The sequence below is a fragment of the Dipodomys ordii genome, unplaced genomic scaffold (genome assembly GCF_000151885.1).
Source record: "Dipodomys ordii isolate 6190 unplaced genomic scaffold, Dord_2.0 Scaffold41, whole genome shotgun sequence".
In the NCBI taxonomy this organism is placed as follows: Eukaryota; Metazoa; Chordata; class Mammalia; order Rodentia; family Heteromyidae; genus Dipodomys; species Dipodomys ordii.
Window position 1 is genome coordinate 14,335,825 of NW_012267257.1, and position 26,429 is coordinate 14,362,253.

At 42.1% G+C, this 26,429-nt stretch overlaps 1 pseudogene; it reads left to right on the forward strand.

Moving 5' to 3' along the window:
* The window catches only part of LOC105987319, a 73,807-nt pseudogene extending 63,852 nt beyond the window's left edge, over positions 1 to 9,955 (forward strand).
* The last annotated feature ends 16,474 nt before the right edge of the window (positions 9,956 to 26,429 follow it).

Genomic DNA, 26,429 nt, shown 5'->3' on the forward strand with positions numbered 1-26,429 from the left:
TCACCCCTATCAACTCTCATCCATCCCTTCCCTACCTACCCCTCCCCTTACTCTTCTTAATTTTGTAAACTATACATTGAATTCTTGACTGCTTTCTCCCCTACTTCTGTTAGGATTTGACATTTTCACCTTGTTTTTAAGTGAACCTTTAAGTTTTTTGTTTTGTTTTTTTGAGGGGTCCAATTGTGGGCCTGAACTCTGGGCCTGAGCGCTGTCCCTCAGCTCTTCAGCTCAAGGCTAGCGCTCTACCACTCGAGCCACAGCGCCATTTCCGGCTTTTTTCTTTTTGCTTATGTGGTGCTGAGGAATCAAACCCAGGGCCTCAGGCTTGCAAGGCAAGTGCTCTACCACTGAGCCACCTTCCCAGCCCCCAACCTTTAAGTTTTTTAAACAAGTATTTCACATTGCTAGGGTAGACATGATCACAAAAGTAAAGCAAATGGTACAATACACTTCACATGTATATGCAATCATGTAACCCCCCCCAAAAAACATCAATCCTTAACAACCTGGCCCATCCACACCTGTAACTCCCTCCTCTTCTCCCAAATTATATTAAAGCAAACCTCAAATATGGTGGTACATTTCATACATTTGAGTATGCTTTTCTTAAAAATATATTTTTATGTACAATGTATCATACCTATAATCCCAGATACTTAGGATGAAAAGATCAAGGGAATTGCAGTTCTAGGAAAGTCTGGACAAAAAGCTATTGAAATTCCATCTCAACAAATGAGCAGTATATATAGCACATGCAGATAACCACATTCAGAAGGAAAGGAATAGGAGAGAAAAATCACACACAGCCCAAGATGGCCCCAGGCAAAAAAATCTTTAAAAATAAACCAAAAGTTTATTACAGCATTATTTACCATAGCTAAGATATGGAACCAACCCAGATGCCCCTCAGTAGATGAATGGATCAAGAAAATGTGGTGTATATACACAATGGAATTCTATGCCTCCATCAGAAAGAATGGCATTGCCCCATTTGTTAGGAAATGGAAAGACTTGGAAAAAATTATATTAAGTGAAGTAAGCCAGGCCCAAAGAAACATAGGTCCCATGGTTTCCCTTATTTGCAATAACTAGTATATGTCTGAGTCAAGCAGAAAAGGTCAGATAAGTTGATGTTAGGGAAATGAAACCTAAGATATGTATTCAAATGTTTTTTTTTCTTTCATGCGATTGTTTCTAACACATTTATAAGATTCTTTCTTTCCTTTTTTTTTTGTCAGTCATGGGGCTTGAACTCTGGGCCTGGGCGCTGTCCCTCAGCTCTTCAGCTCAAGGCTAGCGCTCTACCCCATGAGCCACAGCGCCACATCCGGTTTTCTAGTGGTTTACTGGAGATAACAGTCTTACAGACTTTCCTGCCCGGGCTGGCTTTGAACTGCAATCCTCAGATCTCAGCCTCCTAAGTAGCTAGGATTATAGGCATGAGCCACCGGCACCCAGCTATAAGATTATTTCTTTGTTGCTTTGTATGTCCCTCCCCCACAGTATAACCCCTGCTTCCACTGTATTTGATGTTGGTATAATTTGTGGAGGGGAAAGGAAAAAACAAATCGTTTAAATAGGGATACAGGTGGACCCATTGCAACAATGAGATGTACAAGTCGTTATGTCGAAAACGAACTTTACAACTTTGGTGGGGGGGGCGGAGGAAGATTGGGTGGGGGGGCGGGGGGAGGATGGGAAGGGATGGGAAAAGGAAACAAAGGAGGAGGCTACAATGCTTGATAGGAAATGTACTCATTATCTTGCCCATGTAATGGTAACCCCTCTGTACAGTATTTCCACAATAAAAAAAGAAAGAAAAAAGAAACCTCCCCCCAAAATAAAGTAAATAAATCAAAAAAGAGGGGCTGGGAAAGTGGCTCAGTGGTAGAGCGCTTGCCTCACATGCAAGAGGCCCTGGGTTCAATTCCTCAGCACCACATAAATAGAAAAAGCTGGAAGCGGTGCTGTGGCTCAAGTGACAGAGCACTTGCCTTGAGCTGGAGAGCTGAGGGACAGCACCCAGGCCCAGAGTTCAGGCCCCACGACCAACAATAAATAAATAAATCAAAAAAGAGATGGGGATATGGCAGAGAGCTTGCCTAGCAAGTACAAAGTCCTGAGAAACCCTAGCACTGCCTTTTATTTTTAAAACATGCCACACAGGAGTTGTAAGTCAGTAGAATTGCACTTGACTAGCATGCTCACAGCCCTGGGTTCCATCCCCAGCTCCATCATAAAAGAAAAAACGTTAGGCCAGGTGCCGGTGGCTCTCACCTGTAATCCTAGCTACTCAGGAGGCTGAGATCTGAGGATCACGGTTCAAAACCAGCCCAAGCAGGAAAGTCTGTGGGACTCTTATCTCCACTTAACCACCAGAAAACCGGAAGCGGTGCTGTGGCTCAAGTGACAGAGCACTTGCCTTGAGCTGAAGAGCTGAGGGACAGAGCCCAGACCCAAAGTTCAAGCCCCACGACTGACCAAAAAAAGTGTTCATTATTATGCAATAAATCTAATAGTGTCAATTTGTCTTGTACTGACAAGACAAATTTCCAGTTGCCTCAGCTATGTGAGAAAATTTTCTCTTTCTTTTTCAAATGAGGTTTGTGATTTTTTTACATTAATAAAATCAACCTGCTTATTTTGATTTGTATGTGTTTTTCAAAGTACAATCAGGACCTCAATAAGTGTTTTAAATCTCAACACACAGGAGGAAATCATAACAGCAAAAATGATATAAAATAGAATTTTAAAAATAAAAGTGGAATAGAAAAGACACAAGGGGACAGCAGATATTTGCTCCCAACAAAGTGCATTAAGGAATTTTGGGTTCTCTCTTCCTTAAAGTAAGAAGAGTTCAGAGGTTAAACAGTTTTCCTCTGTTAGGATTCTCACTTTTTACGGTTGGTATGAGATCTATCTTAGAGGTTCTTCCTCCTTCTCCTCCCACACTCCCTGCTCCTCCTCCTCCCTCCCTCCCTCTCTCCCCTCGTTCTCCCCCACCCCCCACCCCCGCTACTCCCCCCATTCCCTGTCTTTCTCCCCCTCCCCCTCTCCCCTTGTAGCACTGAGTATTGAAACCAAGACCTCAGACACACTAGGCAAGCATTCTACCCCTCAAGCCATACCTTTAGCCCTTTAAAAAACAAACAAAAACACCAACTTTTTTACTTTGTCTTTGAGACAAGGTCTTTCAGCTACCTTTGTCCAGGCTGACCTTGACTCAAAATCTTTCTACCTCCCAAATAGAATTACAGGCATTTACCACCAGATGCAGTTATTTATAGGATTCACTGCCCACATACTTTCAATTACTTTGTTACTTAAACCCACCACCACCACTCCCTACACACACAGAAGGTCTTGCTATCTAGCCTATGTAGCCCAGACTGGCTTTGAACTCATGATCTTTCTGGGAACTGGAATCATAGACATGCACAACCATGCTCAGCAAGATCCCTTTTAATCATAGGCTCTCCCTCCAACTCTTTTGTATTTACCTATTGGGGAAACAAGGTTATTATCCTTTATGGTTTGTCAGAAGAAAAAACACCACAGTGTCTATTTTTCACTGCTCTCCAGCACATCATTGAATCCAGAAGGCTTCTGTGACCTCAGAAGGTATGGGGCTTTCTCGCCATCCATCTGCAGGCAAGCTGTGCTGCAACCGCTGAGCTTCCTCTAATTCAGTGCAGTTCTCACACTGTTTATTGGAAGTGGGTAGCCACAGGTCCCAAAGCTCAGAGGCTCAGTTCCCAGAGTGTCCCCCCTCTGTGTTGGATGCCAATCACAAGTTCCATGTTGTTTTTACCTGCACTTTAACCGACCGGTTATATATTGCGGTCCCACCACTCTGTCCTTGGGTTGATTTGCTTGAGCAGCTCACAGAACTCAAGAAGGCAGTTGCTTATGCCTACATCTATGTTTAAAATATATGTATATACATAATATATATATTACAAAGGACATAGATACAGAGGTGCATAGGGTTTGTGTGAGTGAGGGAAGGGACAAGAGAAGATTACAGAGAGCTTCTGTGTCCTCTCTGGCACTCTGTCTCTCCAGGAATCCCCAGGTGTCTGGAAGCTCTCTGCCTGGCCTGGAATTCTGTGGAGACTTCTCTGCATATGTAATGCTAATAGACAGAGTGGGAAAACCCAGCAAGGACTGTCAGTTTTAGCTTTCTTGCTGGATTCTCAGCAAGACTCCTCAGCCCAGGGTATGGGTATTCCATTCTCCTGGAATGAGGAGGGTCTCATGATCTAATATTGGACAAGAATATGTCAGAGAATCTTTTTTTTTCTTTGTGTCAGTCATGGGGCCTGAACTCTGGGCCTGGGCACTGTCCCTCGGCTCTTCAGCTCAAGGCCAGTGCTCTACTACTTGAGCCACAGCACCTCACAGACTTTCCTGCCTGGGCTGTCTTGGAACCGCAATCCTCAGATAGATCTCAGCCTCCTGAGTAGCTAGGGTTACAGGCGTGAGCCACCAGCACCTGGCTTATGTCAGAGAATCTGTGTGGGCAGTTACAAGATGGGAAAGAGGAGGAAGATTAGAGTTTCTAGACCCGCTTTGGAGAAAAGAAATTCTTGTTCTTCTGGCTTGCTTCAGGGAAGGAGTGAGGAGCCAGGAAATAGTGCTGAAGAACAAATACATATTTCACAGCATCACACTTCCTAACACTTGTGGATTTTGCTTACTACATCATCTGGTAGCTTAAACACACTCAGTCTTCTGTATTTTCTAAAAACTTGGAGTTGGAATTAGATCAGTATTTTTCTACAGAAAAATCTGGAAAATAGCGAAAAGCACAAATAGAACAAGGCATGATTTCCTCAAAGTTTCATGCTTTAAAATTTCTTTTTTAGTAGGACAAATCAAAACAGAAAACACAGCTCCTTCTCCTCTAGAAAACTCTCTTCAAGAGTAATCTCAGAAGCTGGGCACAGGTGGCTCACACCTATAATCCTAGCTACTCAGGAGGCTGAGATGTGAGAATCATGGTTGAAAGCCATCCTGGGCAGGAAAGTCCCTGAGGCTCTTATCTCCAATTAACCCAGAAAACTGGAGGTGGTGCTGTGGCTCAAGTGGTAGAGCACTCACCTTGAGCTAAAGAGCTGAGGGATAGTACCCAGGCCCAGAGTTCAAACCCCATGACCGACCAAAAACAAAAACAAAAATGAGTAATCTCAGCTAACAATTTGGGACTTGGAGGAAACAGTTCAAACTTGTTGTTGTTGTTGTTGTTGGGCTTGAACTTTGGGCCTGGGTGCTGTCCCTGAGCTCTTCAGCTCAAGGCTAGCGCTCTACCGCTTGAGCCACAGTGCCACCTCCGGTTTTCTAGTGGTTTATTGGTGATAAAGAATCTCATGGACTTTCCTGCCCGGAGTTGGCTTTGAACCGCCATCCTCAGATCTCCAGCCTCCTGAGTAGCTAGGATTACAGCTGTGAGCCACCAGTGCCCAGCAGTTCAATCATTTTTAAATGAAGGAAATGTGATGGTCAATTTTATGTGCCAACTTGACTGGGCCATGTGGTACCCAGATATTGGATCAAACATGATTCTGGGTGTATCTATGAGAATCTTCTTTTTTTTTTTTTTTTTTGGTCGGTCATAGGGCTCGAACTCTGGACCTGAGCGCTGTCCCTCAGCTCTTCAGCTCAAGGCGAGTGCTCTGCCACTTGACCTACAGTGCCACTTCCGGTTTTCTAGTAGTTTATTGAAGATAAGAGTTTCACAGACTTTCCTGCCCTGGCTGGCTTTGAACCGTGATCCTCAGATCTCAGCCTCCTGAGTAGCTAGGATTACAGGCATGAGCCACTGGTGCTTGGCTGAGAATCTTTTCGAATGAAATTTACTTTTGAAAATTGGTAGAACTTGAAAAGCAGATTACTCTCACCCCTAATGTTAATGGGCCTCATCCAACAGATTAAAGAACTAAGCTGAATGAACTGAATGAACAGGCTGACCCCTGGCTAATAAGGGGAAATTCTTCCTGCCTGAGTACTTGAATGAGATATTGGTCTTTTCTCAGTCTTCAGACTCAAATCAAATCATTGGATCTTCTTGGATCTCAAGCCTCTACTTTTACATCTAGAACATAAACTAAGAGCTCTTCTGATTCTCAGGCCTCTAGGGCATGGTCTGGGTCTACACATTAGCTTTCCTGAGTTCTCAGGTTGCAGACTTAAGATACAGAATTTTCTCAGCTGGAACCTCACATGTATAAAAATTCATGAACATTTAAGTCTCTTTATAAAACAATCTAGTAATTTGCAAATACACATATCCTTCTGCATACTTGAAATCATCTCTGGACTATTTATAATGCTTAATATAATTATTACAAACATAGTTGTTACATTGTGCTTTTAGAGAACTTTGACAAGGAAAAGTCTATGTGTGCCAGGTGTTGGTGGCCCCCACCTGTAATCCTAGTCAAATCTGTAGAATCAAATAGTAGAATATTGATTGACAGGAAGTGGAAAGGGGGAAAAGGAAGGGTTCTTTATCAATAGGTATGAAGTTTCAGTTAAGATGAAGAGCTGCTGTGCCATGTCTTTACAGTTAACTGTACTGTATGCCTAAAAATCTATCAAGCTTGGTGTGGTCGTAGGCACTTACAATCCCAGTTACTTGGGAGGCTGAGGTAGGAGAGATCACTTAAGCCAAGAGTTAGGAGGCCAGCCTAAGCAATATAATAAGACCCCTTCTCAAATAAATTTTTTTAAGCCAGGCACCAGTGGCTCACCCCTTCCTTAATCCTAGCTGAGAGGTTGAAGTTTTCATCCTAGCTGAAGGCTGAGATCTGAGGATCACACTTCCAAGGCAGCTTGGACAGACAAATTCTCAAAAGTCTGGAAGCAGACGTGTGGCTTTGAGTGGTAGAGTGCCAGCCTTGAGTAAAAAAAAAAAAAAAAGCCAAGCAAGAATACAAGGTCCTGAGTTCAAGCCCCAGTAGCAACACCCATACACACAAAATGTTGTAGTTAAAATAATATATTTCATGTTAAATGTTCTCAATAAAATAGAATTGTTTTTTTTAAGTAGCAGAATTGCTTGGCAAGTTCTATTTTGAAGGAGCACATGAATACCATTATCAAGCTGTATAAAAAAATCACACACGAGGGCCTGAGAAGGTGGCTCAGTGGTAGAGCGCTTGCCTTGCGTGCATGAGGCCCTGGGTTCGATTCCACAACACCACATAAGCAGAAAAAAGAAAGAAGTGACCCTGTGGCTGAAGTGGTAGAGTGCTAGCCTTGAGCTGAAGAGCTGAGGGACAGCGCCCAGGCCCAAAGTTCAGGCCTCATGACCGACAAAAAAAAGAAATCACACATGATATCTACAACCATATTTGCTGCCCTCCAAAAGGAAAGCTCAAGGTAAATGAAGGTTTGTACAATGAGTGCCAACACTTTCACACCCTGGCTCCTGGATACACCCTCCTACTCTTCAGTCTCTCCTTCTCATACTTTCATTGCTCCTAGGGTGTGACTCATTGACTCTGGATGCACTTTAGCTACTAGTCTTGCTCAAACAGTCAGCTTCAAACTTCCTTCATGTGTCTTCCTGACAAGAGAGGCTTACACTAAATATCAGGTGCCATATTTCAGTATCTCTAGAGTCCTACTGCCAACATTTAAATTCTAGCTCCATCTTTTTCTGTGTAACCTGAGGCCAGTGCCTTAAACGATCTGTGACTCTGTTTCTTCATCTGTGAAATGGGGCAAGTCACAGCATTTCTCATCATAGAGTTATTTGGAGGATTAAAAAGGACGATACATATAAAGGCCTTCAATAATAATAGTGCTCTCTCATTGTTATTGTTATTATTATTATTATGACATATATAAAGCAAGAAAGGTATTTATTCTTCCACTACTCTATATGTTCCAGAGCTAGTGAAGTCACCAATGATCCTGAACTTTGGCCTCAGGATCTTGTGGCTATGTACTGCAGCTCAGATAGCTTCCCTGGGAAAGCTGGATTTCCACCCTGCTGGCTGGTTCCTTTTCCATTTCATCCACTTAAGGGGGTGCCTTTGTTGGGATGAGTTCCTGCCTATCCCTGTAACCTGCAGCTCCTTCCCCTGCAGGAAGTGATATCAGACACAGTCCTCTAAACTCAGTGCCAGTTCACAAGTAATAACTGCTGAGTTTTAGAGAATGAGAGCTGTATACATTATGATTTCAAGGAAAGAAAAAGTATTATCCTAGTCCCAAGTGGGAAGGATGGGTCTTTAATGAAAAGCCCAGTCCTAGGCAAAAAGAGCAACACAGGAAGTATCACAATACTAGACTTCAAATTATACTACAGCACCATAGTAACCAAAAAAAGAAGCTTAAAAACAGGCACAAAGACAAGCCAGAAATAAAACTACACAGCTAGAGCCATCTAATTTTTGATGGAGTCAGAAACATATGCTGGAGAAAAAGACAGGCTTTTTAACACATGGTACTACAAAAACTAGTCAAAAGGTAAATATTTTCTGACTAGGACCTCAATTGCCCAGAAAATAAGAGCAAGAATAAACAACTTGGACTAGACTACATCAAATGAAAAGGCTTCCATACAGCAAAAGAAATAATTACAAGAATCAATCCACAGAATGAGAGCTAATCTTTCCCACCTATGATAAAGGATTGATATCCAGAATGTACAAGCCGTATTAAAAATATGCAACCTACTCAATTAATAAGTGAGCAAACATGTTGAATGAACATTTCCCAAAAGAAGATATATAAAAATGAAAATTGTAGCAAAGAAAAAAATATGTAGAACTGTCTAACAAGACATGCAAAAGAAGAGCCTGCCTCCCTCTGTTTGATGGAGTGTTATGGGTGCCTCGGGTTGAAAGAGAGAGAGAGAGAGAGAGAGAGCTGGAAGCGATCAAAGCTTGAGTCTGGGAGATGGAGGAAGCAGCTGAGAAGCTAAAGGAGCTACAGAACGAGGTAGAGAAGCAGATGACCTGGAGCCCCCTCCAGGCAATGCTGGCCCAGCAATCATGTCTATTGAAGAGCGGATGGAGGCTGATGCCTGCCCCGTCTATGTTGGCAACGTGGGCCATGGTGCAACTGCAGAACTGCCAGAAGCTCACTTTCATGGCTGTGGTTCAGTCAACAAGGTGACCATACTTTGTGACAAGTTTATGGCCATCGCAAAGGATTTGCGCCTGTAGAGTTCTCAGAAAAAGAGTCAGGGAGGACTTCCCTGGCCTTCGATGAGGTCCTTTCTAGAGGAAGACAAAGCAAGATTGTTAGCAAATTAAGATGAATTAGACTTTGCCAGAGAACCACACAGACATCTAGGTACATACAACAAAGAAAGGTTTAGAGGCGGGTGGGCAAGACTCCTTCTCACAAGGGAGGAATGAGAAGAAGCACCCGCTATTGTCTGGGGTGACCTATATAACCTAGGAGGTTTAGGAGGGGCTAGAAGGGGCGAGGTGGTGGAAGCCCTGGTGTGGACATGTGGGCCAGGGGCTTCATCATGGTGGACTAGGATTTATGGCTGCTGTCCAAATAGTAGATAAGGGTCTTGCCACTTTCCAGACCTGAAGGTCACTCTAAGGGGCTCATGTTGTCTTCTATGGTGGTAGCTGCCCCAGAGAAGGGCCATTCCCAAGGTAAAGGGGCTGGAAGTTGATTATTTACTGCCTTTACTACATGGGCCTGGTGTTGCCTAGGAAGGGGGCATGCCAAGCTGTGAGAGGGGAAGGAGTGGACTAAGCTATGGGAAGGGACTCATCTGGCTAACACAGGTGATTCCCAAACAGACCAACAGACAGGGCATCAGTACACAGACCTGGGTTTCCCACATGCCCACTGCCCTGCCAGGACCACAAACTACCACAGTTCCCCATCTCGATTCTCCAGTGGTTTTAACAGCAGGTCCCGGGGTGGAGTCTACAGGGGCTGGGCTAGAGCGACATCATGGCATTGCCCTTACTAAGAAAAAAATAAAGCCAGGTGCCGGTGGCTCATGCCTGTCATCCTAGCTACTCAGGAGGCTGAGATCTGAGAATCGGTTCAAAGCCAGCCCGGGCAGGAAAGTCCATGAGACTCTTATTTCCAGTAAACAACCAGAAAACCGGAAGTGGCGCTGTGGCTCAGGTGGTAGAGTGCTAGCCTTGAGTTGAAGAGCTGAGGGACAGCACCCAGGCCCGGAGTTCAAGCCCCACGACCGACTTCCCCCCACCCTAAAAAAACAAAAAGAGTGTATGGGGGGGAGAGGAGAAGAAAGAAGGAGACCAAAAAGGAATAAAAAAGAAGAAAGAAAGATGACTTTGATGGAAAATTTTATTTACTTATTTTTCTGTCGGTCGTGGGACTTGAACTCTGGGCCTGGGTGCTGTCCCTCAGCTCTTCAGCTCAAGGCTAGCCCTCTACCACTTGATCCACAGCGCCACCTCCGCTTTTCTAGTGGTTTATTGGAGATAAAGAGTCTTATGTACTTTCCTGCCCGGGCTGGCTTTGAACCATGATCCTCAGATCTCAGCCTCCTGAGCAGCTAGGATTAAAGGCATGAGCCACCAGCACCCGGCCCCCAAAAAATACTAAGAAAAAGAAAAAAAGGTATACTGTGGAAGCGGGGAGAATCCCGCAACCAACCTGCTCTGAGGAATAGGGAGAGACCCAGGGGCTGGGGCCGGGGGCTGCTCATCCATCTGGGGATTCGCCAGGGACAAGTCTCACGTTCCCCTGCCCCCTTTATTCCCTTGGGGGCTGCTTAAGGGTAGGGGGGATTGGGTTGTAGGATGGTTTGGGTTTTGTACCCAGGGCTCTAGAAGGACATCAAAGTGTTCTGCTCTGTTACCTTCGCTCCATCTTCTCCCTGTCTATGGCAGACCCCGCCTGCCTGCTCCTGTCCTGCCAGGTCTACCACCCACCCCATCCTCTCTCCCAGCTCCCTGCCCCTCCAGATTGCCTGGTGACCCGTTTCGTCTCCTTTTGTGTTTCTTTTTCTGTTTTGAGTGTCTGTCTTTGCAAGTTTCTGTAGCCGGAAGATGTCCTGTTCACTCCTAGTGGCTCCAGTGTAAATTCCCCTTCCCCCTGGGGCAATGCACTACCTTGTTTTGGCGGGTTTGAAGGCATTTTTATTTTTCAGTTTTTTGTTTTGTTTTGTTTTTTCCTTTGCCTTTCTTTCCCTTTTATTTGGAGGGAATGGGAGGCGTGGGAACTGGGAGGTGAGAGATTGGATTGTTGTTGTTGTTGTTGTTGTTTAGCTCATTTCCAGGAGGGATGGGAATGTTTTTAATGTGTAATGAATAAAGTTGTTTTGAAAATTAAAAAAATATGCCAAAATGTTCAACATCTTTAGCCATAAAGGAAATACAAATCAAGATCCACCTCTGTCAGAATGGCAATCATCAAGAAAACAAAGAACAACAAATGCTAACAGGGACTCAGGAATAAAATTTCATACACTGTTGATTGTTGTATAAACTAATGAAACTACTATAGAAATCAGTATGGAGGTATCTCAAAAAATGATTGATCTATTTTACAACCTCACCATACCCATACTACTCATGGGCTTATATCTGAAAGAGAGTAAATCAATGCATGAGAAAGACATCTGCATATCCATGTTTATTGCAGTACTGTTCACACTTGCCAAATGATGGAATCAGTCAAATTGCCCAATAAACAACCAATGGATAAAGAAAATATGGTACATATACCATGGAATCCTACTCAGCTATCAATAAACATTTTCAGGAACAGGGATGGACTGTGGATCATATTGAGATGAACCAAACTCAAAAAGCCAAATACAATGTACACTCACACACACAAACACACACGCACACACACACACACAATTTGATTGTAACTGTAAGTCTTTTTGAGAGGTTCAGGAGAGGAAAAGAGATTGGTGACGGATGATAATATAGAAATGTACTGTGTCTATGCATGCAATAAAAGGAAAGCCAGCAGTATGAGCTTCGGGATATATTTGCTGAGGCACAACTTCAGGCCAGATGGTGGCCTTGGGTCTGCTGATTGTCCAGCGGTGTAGTCCTTGCTGCTCTGTACCTTCAAGTCCAGTGTCAACCACAAGATAAGGAATGTAGTGACTGTGCCTAGAGCTATGCACACATTCTTGAATGTCCACATGGGAGGATGGGGAAATGGAGATAGAACAAGAAAAAGAAAAGAAAAACATGTTTGGTTTTTTTTCCTTTAAAAAAAATGTGCATAAAGCCAGGTGCTGGTGGCTCATGCCTGTAATCCTAGCTATTCAAGAGGCTGAGATCTGAGGATCCGGTTCAAAGCCAGCCTAAGCAGGAAAGTCCAAGAGACTATAATCTTCAACTAACCACCAGAAAACCAGAAGTGGTGCTGTGGGTCAACAGATAGAGCACTCTTCCTTGAGCTGGAGAGTGCAGGGACAGTGCGTAGGCCCAGAGTTCAAGCCTCAAGACCAACAACAACAACAACAAAAATGTGTATAATTGCAAGCATGCTGGCCAGTAAAGTTCAACAACTAGGTGGAAACTACAGTTTTAAGCACATTTAAGTGTCTGTTCCTGTTACATAAGTGAACTGTAGGCTCAGCACCCGTAGAACAGATTTGAAATCTCTCATGTTGCCATGGACCTTAGAATTTCCTCTCAGCCTTTCAGTCTCCCAAATCTCTGAAACTCTGGTTTCGACTTCCATTTCCATTCGCTTTTATAGGTCATAATCCTCCTCTTTGGCTAGTCTGGCTTGGATTTGACATGCTGCTCTACCCTTTAAGGCACAGGGCTCTTTTATTTTTCTCTAAAAGCTTCATTAATGTTCTTTTTCACATTTAAATCTGCAATCCATCTGCAATTGATTCTGCTTCTGGCTGCAGTGTTTTACAGAGAATGGAACTGAAAATGATTGTTGTGCTGACTGATTGTTCCTGCCCGATTCCAACCAGATTCTCTAGCACTCTCAATGGTCTCCTGTAAAATCCCCTTGTTACACATCAGCCAGGTTGCTTTCTGTTCCTTGTAATCAAGGATCCTCCATTTTCACTCTCCCAGGAAAGTGGATGTTTCCTATTTTGGTGGAGGTAGTAGGAAGGAAGACATTGGGATGATGAAGGAAGAAGTACATTGGTTACTATTGGTGGAATCTGACCTATCACATTTACTTCTCTTATATTGGAAGCTAAATATACCCACTCCCAGACCTTTACTTAAGACTGAGTGGCATAGGTAGCCATAAACTTGTTTATGTTGAAGATACTGGACAAAGACAGTCAAAGCTTATAGTCTTGGAACATTAAGAGATTTTCCAGTAGGCTCTTGTACATTTTAATAGACTTTACTAGAAATAAAGTGAGTTTTTCTATGACTGAATCAAAGCCACATTCCACCTACATCATAATGCTGAGAGAATCAAGGAAATCATTTGTGAATAGAGCTGAATGCAATCTCACTGACGTACGAGGGCTACTAGACTTCTCTCTAGACAGTTGAATGCCAAAAGGCCTTTATCCAATAGAAGACTACAGTTTCTCTATGTCCAGGGTGCAGATTCTTATCAAAACAGTATTCGCCCACTGCTTCCTATGGAGGCAGAATACCATAATGGATAAAAGCTCCAGTTTTGAAATCTGGGGTTAATTACTTAGTTTATATGACCTTGGGAATGTTAACTTCGCAGTACCTCAGTTTTCTCATTAAAAATCTAGAGTTCATCAATTGTGCATGAGGCTCAGGAGGAGTCCATTCTTAGCACCAAAATGATAATAAAATCAACTTGCATGGTTGTAAGAATTCAGTAGGACAACTAGATCAGAGTGACATACAAAGTATTTTTACATGCTCTAGGTTTTTAAAGGAATGTGATGATTGTGTAAAGGGAAAGATAGTTACACTATGTTCTGTTTAGTGCTTCAGCAGATTGCTTCAGATTTCAGATCTCATCAGCAATGCTTTTTATTTAGCTAGTATACTACCAGATTCTATCTGTACTCCATTGCTTCATGGAGATTCTAGTGCTCTGTACTGAATTTTTCATGGTAAAGTTTTATTTTAATTAATTTTTTTGAGATAGGGTCTTGATGGTTGCCCATGCTGGCCTTGAATTACCAATCCTCCACCTCAGCATCCCAAGTTTTAGGTAATTTTTTGTTTTAGAAAAGAAAAATTTAGGGGCTGGGAAGGTGGCTCAGTGGTAGAGTGCTTGCCTTGCATGCATGAACCTGGGTTCGATCTTCAGCACCACATAAGCAAAAAGAGAAAAGCCGGAAGTGGCGCTGTGGCTCAAGTGGTAGAGCGCTAGCCTTGAGCTGAAGAGCTGAGGGATAGCACCCAGGCCCAGAGTTCATGCCCCATGACCAGACCCCCCCCCAAAAAAAATTTAAACCAGGAAAGGTGACTGTACCTGAAATCCTAGGTATGTAGGAGGTGATAGGACTGCAGTCTGAAGCCAACCCCCTGGCAAAAAAACAAGACTCCATTTGAAAAAAATAACCTAAAGCTAAAATTGCCAGAGGTACAGCTTTCCCAATGGCAGAATACATGTCAAAACAAGCTCAGACCTCAGTACAGAAGGGGGAGGTAGAGGAGGAAGAGAAGGGGAAGGAGGAGGAAGAGGAGAAGGAGCAGAAAGAGGAAGAGGAGGAAGAGGAGGAGGAGGAAGAGGAGGAGGAGGAAGAAGAGGAGGAGGAAGAGGAGGAAGAGAAAGAATGAAAAAAGAAAGGAAGGAAGGAAGGAAAGAAGGAAGGAAGGGAGGGATGGATATAAGCAAGATGGTAAGTACTTGAAATCCCAGTACTCTGGAGGCGGAGGTGGGATGATGATCAGAAGTTTAAAGCCAGCCTACTAATGACAAGACTCTGTCTTAAAAGAAAAATTAAATTAAAAATTGTAAGTGAAATAATCGACAACTTTAAGAATAAAACAGGAGAGAAGCAATATAATATAGTGGATCAAGAGCTTCTTCCATTTGGCTCTGTGAATGAGAAGAAAAAAACCAAGGTAACAAAGAAAGGATTATATCCTGAGAGAAAAAGAGGAAGGATCATATAAGAAGTATCAGAATAGCTGAGAAGCCCAAAGAAACAAGAGACATTGAAAAGAAGAAAATAATCTGAAACTCTGACCCAGACTCCCTGGGGGAGATGATACCAAGGCCACAACCATACGAAAGGCAGCTCTGGCAGACCTAGGCACAGGACAAGCCTAAAAACCAGTGTGAGGATTGAGTGTGACAGTCGACTACTCCTATGTGGCCGGCTAGCAGTGGAGAAGACAGGCCTATCTCTTAAGAGTACTGTAGGGCTGGGAAGGTGCTCAGTGGTAGAGTGCTTGCCTTGCAAGCCAGAGGCCCTGGATTCAATTCCTCAGCACCACATAAGCAAAAAGAAAAAAGCCGGAAGTGGCGCTGTGGCTCAAGTGGTAGAGCGCTAGCCTTGAGCTGAAGAGCTGAGGGACAACACCCAGGCCCAGAGTTCAGGCCTCACGACCGGACCCAAAAAAAAAAAAAAAAGAGTACTGTAATCAGTAACACTATCTTGAAAGGGGGCTTATTGTTTGAGATTAAGCTATTCTGGGGGTCTGAAAACAAGAAACCATGGACTCAGAGAGTCTGGGGATAGCCTCCCTCGGTGTCTGAATGAGAGAGAGCCTTCCAAGAGAGGTGATAGGAAGGGGGAATAACGTAATGTGGTAAGTCTAGGGAGTTTTGGCAATGATGGGTGTGGTGATGCTCTTCACCTCTGTGATTAGTGAGCCCATCATCTGAGTTTGGCTATAGAAACAGAGTTTCCAGAACTGTGGCTGACAGAATACTCAGCCTCCACCTCTGGGTGGGAGTGAGAGTCTAGATACCAGGTCCCACGGATCAAATGATCTTCTTAGACTTCTTTCTCCCACAGAGTGGTTAGCTGCTGGGTAGGGTAGGAAAGCACAGGGAGCAGAAGATGGAGTTCTTGATTCTCTTAGTTCTCCCCTTCTAGTTCACAAGTCAGTGCTTTGTTTGCTTGTCACACACATCAGCATATTCAATAGAACAGCCCTAAATTTAGATGCTTGCTGCCCCTATACACAAGGGAAGCTTCTAAAGTGAATGCAGAAGATAAACAAACAAACTGAATGCAGCCCTGAAGCCAACACTTGATCCTTGACTGGCCCCACTCTCAGGACCCTGACTCAGGCTCCATTCTCAGGCCACATACAGTACTAGTGTGTACACTAGGAATCTTACAAGACATTTTAGCTTGTTAGTTTTCTTCCTTCTGACTAGTGCTTGGGATCGGGACCGGTGACTTGAGCCTGTGGGCAAAGTTGAGCTACTGAATGATTATATACTCCAATCTAGTGAGGGTATAATTCATCAATCCAGTCACTACACAATTCTGCCTGAACATTGATATTTCAACCAAAAGACTGCAAATAATTAAAATCTCCACCTAGCTACTCAGAAGACTGAGATCTGAGGATTGTGATTCAAAGCCAGTTTAGCTAAGAAAGCTGTATGTAGCTGGGCACTGGTGGCTCATGCCTGTAACCCTAGCTACTCAGAAGGCTAAGATCTGAGGATCGTGGTTCAAAGCCAACCCCGGGCAGGAAAGTCCGTGAGACTCTTATCTCCAATAAACACTATAAACCAGAAGTGGCGCTGTAATAGAGTGCTAGCCTTGAGCACAAAGGCACCTAATCCTTGTCTTCTTATTCTTTTTTTACATAAGCACTCTGACAATTGAACCACACTCCTAGCCTAGTGCTTAAGTTCTTTTTTTCTTTTCTTTCTTTCTTTCTTTCTTTTTTTTTTGCCAGTCCTGGGTCTTGAACTCAGGGCTTAAACACTATCCCTGAGCTCTTCAGCTCACAGCTAGCACTCTACAACTTTGAGTCACAGCACCATTTCCCATTTTCTTGTGGTTAATTGGAGATAGGAGTCTCACGGTCTTTCCTGCCCGGGCTGGCTTTGAACCATGATCCTCAGATCTCAGCCACCTGAGTAGCTAGGATTATAGGCCTGAGCCACTGCTCAGCCCTGCTTTTAAATTCTTAATCAGAGAAATATAAGACCATAAAAAAGTGTCCCGACCCGCAGGACTTCAACCAGGGCAATGAACCTAAGCGAGAAGGAATGAAGGGACAAGAGACACGAAGAAGGACAGCAAGACAAGGATTCTGATCAAGCTGCCAAATTTTATTTTTCACACAGGGGTATTTATATGCTTAGAATAAGGAAGCTTTTTCATTGGGCGTAGCAGCTGCAGGATGCTTGCTTAGGGCAATGTGAAAAGGTGGTCAATAGCAGCTACCTGGTCTTTGTTTGGGGCAGGATGCAAAGACCAGATTCTGTAAATAGCCTGAGAGAGATGTTCCAGCGAGATAGTCAAGCCTATCATGCAGAGAGACTCCCTGCAGGGCTCCCGACAAAAAAGATATAAAAATATACAAATAGGAAAGAAAAATTTAATTAGCTGTTTGCAGATAACATGATCTTATATTTAAAACACCCTAAAGACTTTACCCAAAAACTATTAAATCTTATACTTTTGTCAAAGTAACAATACACAAAAACAACATTATTAAAGAAAAACCAACAGTAACATCTTCATACTAATAGGAAACAGGCTGAGAAAGAAATTAGCCGATTCCAATGATAATAGCCTTCAAAAATAAAATACCTAAAATAAATACAATGAAGTTAAATACATGCATCATTAAAAAAAAAACTATAATATCATTGAAGAGCTGGGTATTGGTATTCATGCCTGCAGTTCTAGCTATTCTGGAATCTGAGACCTGAGACTTGAAGTCCAAAGCCAGCTCAGGCATGAAAGTTCATGACATTCTCATCTCCAATTAATCGCCAAAAAAAGCCAGAAATGGAGCTGTGGCTCAAGTGGTAGAATGCTACCTAGCCTTAAGCAAAAAAGCTCAGGGACAGCATCCAGGCCTTAAGTTCAAGTCTAAGGACCAGCACAAACTAACTAACAAACAAAAACATTGAAGAAATAAATTGAAGAAGACACTAGATGATGGAAAGATCTTGCATTTTCATAGATCATCAGAATTTATTAGGAAAGAAATCTACAGATTTAACATGATCTCCATCAAAATCCCAATCTCATTTTTCACAGAAACAGAAAAAAAATCAATTCTAAAATTCCTATGGAAGTATAAAATACCCCAAATACTCAAAGCAGTCTTGAGCAAAAAAGTACAATACTGAAGTTTTCTCAACAATGAACTTCAAGTAATACTACAGATTCACACTACCAAAATAGCATAGTACTGGAGCAAATACAATCACATAGACCAATGGAATACAACAGAAGACCCAGAAAAAAGCACTGAGGTACAGCCATCTGATTTTCAACAAAAACGTTCAAGGCATCTGTTGGAGCAAAATCCAGCTTCTTAAACAAATGGTGCTTGCTTTTGAAAACTGGCCATCTACATGTGAGAGACTGAGACTAGGCCTATGTTTGATTTTTGGACTCCACATGGATCAAAGACAAAAGTTTGAGTCTCCTATAAGAAAACATAGGGGAAACACTTAAAAGCACAGGCATAATGACTTTCTGATGAGACTTAATAACTGTTGCTGAAATAACAGCAAGAATTGACAAATGGGATTACATAAAACCAAAAGCTTCTGCACATCAAAAGAAACTATTACTTGAATTAACAGAGCCCACTTACAGAATGGGAGAAATTCTCTGCCAGCTATCCATCAGACAAGAAGTAAATATACAAAGTATATGAAGTACTTAAAAATTAAATATAAGAACAAATCATCTGATTAATAAATGGGCAAATATATTAGACAGGTAGTTCTCTAAAGTACAAATGGCTAGCTAATACAGGAAGAAATATTCTAAATATCCTAAACCATAAAGGAAATGCATATCAAAACAGCATTGAAATTTTATCTCTCTCCAGTTAGGATGGCATTTATCAAGAAAACAAACAACAAATGCTGACATAATTCAGTGGGGAAAGAAAACTTGTATACTATTGATAGGAATGTAAATTAGTGCAAGCACTATGGAAATCAGTATATAGGTTCCTCAAAAAGCAGAAGGCAGAAATATCACATGACCCTACTATAGCACTCTTTGGCATGTACCAGAAGGAATGCAAGTCAGCATACAGCAGAGAATAGCTGAACATCCATGTTCGATGTAGTACTATAATTCAAGCTATGAAATCAGTCTACATGCTCATCATAAATAAGAATGAAATTACAGCTGGGCACCAGTAGCTCACATCTGTAATCCTTGTTACTCAGGAGGCTGAGATGTGAAGATTGAGGTTTGAAAGAAAGACCAAGAGACTATATTATCTCCAATTAATCACCAAAAACAAAGCTGGAGGTGGAGCTGTGGTAGTAGTAGTAGGGCTTGAACTCAGGGCCTGGGCACTGTCCCTGAGCCTCTTTTGCTCAAGGCTAGCTCTCTGCCACTTGAGCCACAGCGCCACTTCTGGTGTTTTGTGTTTATGTGTTAGTAAGGAATCCAACCCAGAGCTTCAAGCATTCTAGGCAAGCATTCTACTACCATGCCACATTCTCAGCCCTGATATTATGTTTTTTATAGGATTGGAAATCATTATTTCAGTGAAATAAGCAAGCTCAAATACTGCAAGTTTTCTCATAGAATCTGGAGCTTTTAAAAAAATGATGATAAGATTGTAAAAAGAAGATTGCATAGGGGTGATTATCAATGAGACAGAAGAGGACAAAAAGAGAGGAGTGTAGGAAGATGGTGAATATGAAGTACACTATATGCATGTATGAAAATAGAATGATGATGGAGGGCCAGAGTGCAGCAGTGGAACTCACTAGATACTATGTCGAAAATGAACTATACAACTGTGGGTAAAAATGAGAGGGAAAAACTGGAAGAGAGTGGAGAAGGAGTGACATTGTCCAAAAAGAAATGTACTCATTACTTGAATTATGAAACTGTACATCAACTTTATAATAGCAATTTAAATTTTAATAGAATAATGAAACCCATTGAAAGTGTTTAAAAGGGTGGAAAGGGGCTGGGAAGGTGGCTCAGTGGTAGAGTACTTACCTCACGTGCATGAGGCCCTGAGTTCGATTCCTTAGCACACATAAACAGAAAAAGCCGGAAGTGGCACTGTGGTTCAAGTGGTAGAGCGCTAGCCTTGAGCTGAAGAGCTGAGGGACAGCACCCAGGCCCAGAGTTCAAGTTGGGAGGGGGAAGGAAAGGATAAAGGGTTCTAAATGAAGTGAATATAATCAAAGCACATTATATGCATGCATGGAAATGTCACAATGAAACTCCTTTGTAGAATTAATATGCTCTAAAAATAACCAGAATGTTTGTTTATTTTTTTAATATATTTTTTGTCTTTTCTTTTTTTTGGTACTAAGGATTGAACCCAGAACACTGGATTTGCCAGACAAGCACTTTGCCACTAAGCTACATCACAGCCCAGAATATTTGAAAAAGGATGTTTGAGCCAGGCATGATGATACATGCCTATAATCCCAGCTACGTGGAAGGCAGAGATTGAGAGGGTCATGGTTCAAGGCCACCCCAGGCAATAAGTTTAGGAACATCACATCTTAACCAACAAGCTAGATGTGGTGAGGTAAACCTTTAATTCCAGCTAGAAGGATGCACATGTAAGAGAATGATTGTCCAAGACCAGCTCCACACAAAAACATCAAGACCTTACTCAATAAATAAGTAAAGTAAAAAGAGTTAGGGTATGGCTCAAGTGGTCTCTACCATGACTTGTAAGCATGACACCCCAATATTTGCCTTGACCAAGTAGAGAGCGATTCCTCTATGGGGCTACTTCTTTTTTTCTTTTTGTCGGTTGTGGGGCCTGAACTCTGGGCTTGGGCGCTGTCCCTCAGCTCTGCAGCTCAAGGCTATCATTCCACCACTTGAGCCACTGCGCCGCATCTCATTTTCTTGTGGTTTATTGGAGATAAGAGTCTCATGGAGGGGCTGGGAAGGTGGCTCAGTGGTAGAGCGCTTGCCTTGCATGCATGAGGCCCTGGGTTTGATTCCCGAGCACTACATAAGCAAAAAGAAAAAAAAAGCCAGAAGTGGCGCTGGGGCTCAAGTGGTAGAATGCTAACCTTGAGCTGAAGAGCTGAGGGACAGCGCCCAGGCCCAGAGTTCAGGCCCCACGACTGGAACCAAAAAAAAAAAGAGTCTCATGGACTTTCTTGACCTGGCTGGCTTTGAACCATGATCCTCAGATCTTAGCCTCCTGAGTAGCTAGGATTACAGATGTGAGCCACTGACATCCGGCTCGGGGCTATGTCTTATAAACTTGGGGCTATGTCTTATAAACTTCATGTGCAGTGAGCATACAGTCTGAAAAATATACAAATCATGAATTAACGGACTTAATTACTTTTATGTTATCCATTCCTTACCCAATTTATAAATTATGTTTAATGTACTCATCCTCTCTGATGGACTCTACTATTACCAGCTCCTTCCCACTCACTTCCCTCTAACTCTCCCTATTTATAACAACAGATTCATTTTGCTTGTCTTGGACTTCATGTAACATGACAACATGATTTGTACTTATGTCTGTTTTTTTCCTGCTCTACTTTGCACTTGCAAGAATCATCCATGTGGCAATAGTTGATTCACTCCTACAGCTGCTAATATTCTATTGCATGAATAGTATAGAACTTTTCAACTATTTGACTACGGATGAATATTTGGGTAGTTTCTAACTTTAGACTGATTTGAATGGTCACTTTTAGGGACATTCTTAGCCATATCCATTAGTAAACATAAATCTACTCCTGAGGTACAACCAGGAGCAGAATTGTTGCATCACAAGTATGCATTATTGAATTTTCATGGAGTCTGCCACCTGCTTTTCCAAAATCGTCGAACCAACTGGCACTTTTACCATGGCGATGACAGTTCCACTTGATCCACACTTTCATTTAGATATTTAAATGCTTCTCTCTAACCTCAAGTCACAGAGAATCTTGTATGTGGGAATTTTAGATTCGCTACACAAATATACAAGTGGGAGTGTATCACCCCAACATAGAATCTGTGACCCTCCCTGGTGGGTGGTGGCCACTGCTTAGAGCATTGTTGGCTAGTCCTTGGGGAAAGATTTTGGCTGTGCTTTTTCCAAGCCAGCAGCAGCTGTGGAACACCCACTTTGTCCCAAAGAGAAAGTGACATACCCCACACCCTACCAGCAAAGAGAATGAGCTGGTTATTCACTTGCTCTGGCCTCTAGCTTAGCCAGGGCTACTGTTGTAGCAGGGCAGGGAGGAACTGTGCTCTGGTAGAGGAGGCTGGAGTAGGCAGAGGAAAGGGAAATGAGGGGGCTGGCTGACAGCTAGAAAGCAGATTCAATGTGAAGTGGGAGGGAGGAAAGCCAGGGTACAAATGACTATTTCTAAGATGTATGCAAATCAGATATATCAAAACTAGATTTAAATTGAAATATTAATTCATTACATAGAAAAAAGTTTCTTTTGTAATTGCCATACAAAAAAGAACAACTAATGGGAAAAGTAATGCATAGTACAACTATTATTGCAAGAATTTTCTTCTTGGTTGCTCTTAAATCTACAGTACGTTGGGTTCAATTAAACACCAGACCAAGCTCTATGAGCAACTGCAAAATATTACTGAAGACTTGTACAATAATGGAACACATCAATAATGGAACTCTTCAAAATACATCCTAAATATTCATTCATCCTAACACTCCAGCTTGCCCAGTGCTTTCCAACTGCCTTTCTGGAAAGGTCATATGAGCTGACTTAGTTTCCTTTTCCCTTTTTTTTTTGAGATAGCATCTCACCCTACAGCCCAGATTGACCTCCAACTTGCAATCCTCCTGCCTCTGCCTCCTGAGTATTGATATTACAGGCGTGACCCACCATTCCTAGCTTTGATCTAACTGTGTCACTGACTTGGCAAGAGTAAGAGAAGAAACAAATCAGGAAAAGGCAAAGAATACGTAGGAAAGTATAAGCATGTAGAATAAGGCACATTCAGAAAATGTCTAGTAGTGCCTGGTAGGAGGACAAAGTATATACCAAGAAGTGACAGATGGAGCTGGAAAAGGACGCAAGGACCAATTTTCCAAGGATGTCAAATATTGGATTTTATCCTGAGAGCTGGGTGATGATAGTTTAATAACAAAGGAATGTTTTGCTGGAATCATATTTGAAGTTAAGGAAATTACTCAGAAAGCATTGTATATTCTGGTTTGAAAAGAATTAGGAAGTGGTTCACAAAATCAGATAGGAAATGAGAGCTTGAACTGACAATTTACATGAACTAACACATAAATATATGTGTGCATGCCTGTATATGTATTTATACATATATGTATATTGCACATATGCACATATACGTTTGTGTATGTGTATGTTATGTAGTGCATATGTGTAGCATTATTTTTTTCTAGTAGGGTCTCTCATTTTTTGCTGAAGGTCAATGTCCTATAGCAATCATACTATCAATGCCACTATGTAACCAGGATCACGATGAGCATACTACTACATACAGCTTTGTTGGTTGAGATGAAGTTTAGTTAACTTTTCGTCCAGTTTACCTGGAACTTTGAACCTCCTGAGTAGCAGGGATTATAGGCATGAGCTACCATACCCCATGATTCTTACATTATCTTTGGGTTGTAAACTTCTATTTGCTCCTCTCAATCTACTCTCCACTTTTCTCTACCCTGCTCTGTAATCAAAGAGTCTGAGCTAATTTGGAGCCCTAGCTGATCAGAGAGAGAGGATTCTATCCCAGCTCTCTTCCTTTCTGGCCAACAACGCTGGTCTAGTGTCCATCTCCATATTATACCTTTCTTTTTAGGAGTTTCAGGATTTATTACTTTCCCTAATCTTTTAGGCCAAATTACCCAAAGATAAATGTATTGCTTTCTTCTGGGGCCCCAACTAGTATAATGTTCCAGGAGTGGCCAAAATAAGTCAAAATGGGGAAAAGGGAGAGGAGAGGGATTTGGAGTGAATGGAGCTTCCCATGAAGGGCAGCTGGTTCAGGAGCTAATGAGTCTTCCCTTATAAACAAACCCATTGCCTCAGGTACAGCACCTTGGGGGGGGCAGGAAATCTGGACATAGGAGGCAACAAAGACGACATTTGGGCATGTACTCTAACCCAATTACTAGGAACCCATAGGCTGCCAGAGTTTTGTATGAAACAACCTGACAAAGATATTCAGAAGAAGATCTGGGCTACGATTCCAGTTGCTTTGCCAGTGGGCTTTATAATACTCAAGGACATAGATGACAGATAAAGATGCTGTACAAAGCCTCTGACAAGCCTCAACATGAAAAGCAAGTAACAAAACCCCTTGGGTCTTGGAATCAGATTGTTCTCGGCCACAAGCTGTCCTTCCACATGAAAAGCAGTTCTTGAGAGATTCTAGGCTCTCAAAGAAACTGAATGAGAGTCTGTATGAGTCTATTTTTCTTTACTATAGCAAAATACCCAGACAGCATATCCTTACACTGAAAAAAAAAACACTTATCAAGTTCCCAGTTCTGGAGATTCAAGGGCAAGTGCTTGGTGCTAGTGAGGCCTTGTGGTGGATAATCCATGGCCTCAAAATGGCAGGAGCTTATATCAGAGGAAGAATGTCTCAAAATCAGAATCAGGGAGCAAATCAGGAGTCAGGTTTGTTCTTATGATAACTTGTTCTCTTGAGAGCTCACAAGTACCATGAGAGTACATTCAATTCATTCTAAGAACAGCTCCCCTTAGGATCTGCTTCCAGGCTCTCTTTAAAAGGTTCCACCTCCCAATATGGCCAGAATGAGGAGCAAGCTTCCAACATATGAACGATTGGAAGGCAATTACATCCAAACCATAGAAAGCTCTCAAGTTCTCATAGAAACACTCATCATGAACAGGAATTACCTGATACACAAAATCACAAGTGTACACACACACACACACACACACACACACACACACACAGGAGCAGTACAGAAGGCTCCAATAGACCTAGCACCTATCCTATTACTTGGAAGTCTCTTTTTCTAGCTGTCCTTAAAGCCTTAAGAGGAGCTCCTTGTGACCAGTTAATAAAAAAAGCAAACAAGGAAGAATCAAGGCCTGATTCATTGGTTCATTGTGTGGCATGCTATTCTGAGTGAAATTAACTACTGCCCTGTCCCCAACACACATAGAGTTCTGAAATATAGTGTTACAGGGCAAGTTTGAGGATTTCCACTTTATTTTCTACCATTTATATATATATATATATATATATATATATATATATATATATATATATATATAGGCTGAGTTTGGATCTGTACTTATTATTGTACTGGCTGGTGATTTGGTCAGCTAATCAGATGTGAGCAATCAGTGCCAGTTTAAGTATATGTTGTTTTAATCCAATTATCCTGTACTGTGTTACAGCATCGAAAAGAAACGAAGATCACATGTAAACACCACCAGTGTTCCAAGTAGAGGACTCCATACTCAGGTAAAAGGACCCTCTTGGCCCATCCCTTTGCCCAGCCACCCTACTGCAAACTTAGTGGGTCCATGTACGAAGAGTGTATACATTTATTTAATCCTCACATCAAATTTATAATACAAGTAGTAGTAGGGGTTTTTCTGTTTTATAGATAGCTAAAACATGACACTGGAGGTTAAATCAGTTGGCCAAAGTCATACTGCATCAAGAAATTGACCTAGGATTTGAATTTGCTATAAGACGCCAGTACTGCACTGTCCAATAGAGCAGCCATTCATAATACACGAGTACTTATACTTAAATTAACTTAATTTCTGTCACATCAACCATACTACAAGGGTTCAGTAGCCATATGTGGCTAGTGATTGCCATAGTCAGAAGTTAGAGGGCTTTTCTGTGTTAGCAGAAAATTTTGTTGGAGGTTATTGCTCTGGAGTGTGAACTCTAAACCAATGTGCCATATGGCATCATTCACTGATATGATCATCAAGAAAACTTGATGATCATATCAGTAGCTGAAACTCTTCTCCAAGTTGTATTTTTATAATAAAAATTGAACCCAGGTTCTTGTACATGCTAGGCAAGTACATGCTCTAACACAGAGTTAAAATCCAAGCCCCTCCAAGCCTTTAGCCATCCCTGTAGCTATCTTGAGTTCTGTGAGTTCTTTAGATTCTTAAGAATATGATACTGACACAATGAAACCTTCTAACATTGGTGTTGGGTATTGAGACTTGGCAGCGAATGCCATGTACTAGAATGTCAAGGTCGCTGACAGAACTAAAATAGGCTGATATTACTTGTGTGATGATTGCCATGTCAGGTGGTAGTTGGGGGAGGGGAGAGGAAGATATTAAAGACACATGTCACTAAACCTTTGCCCTGAAGAAAAGGATACAAGATAAATTTCATTCATACCACAAATTTAATGCTTACTTCTTCTAGGCATAGTCTTAGGCACTGGAAACTCAGTGACTGA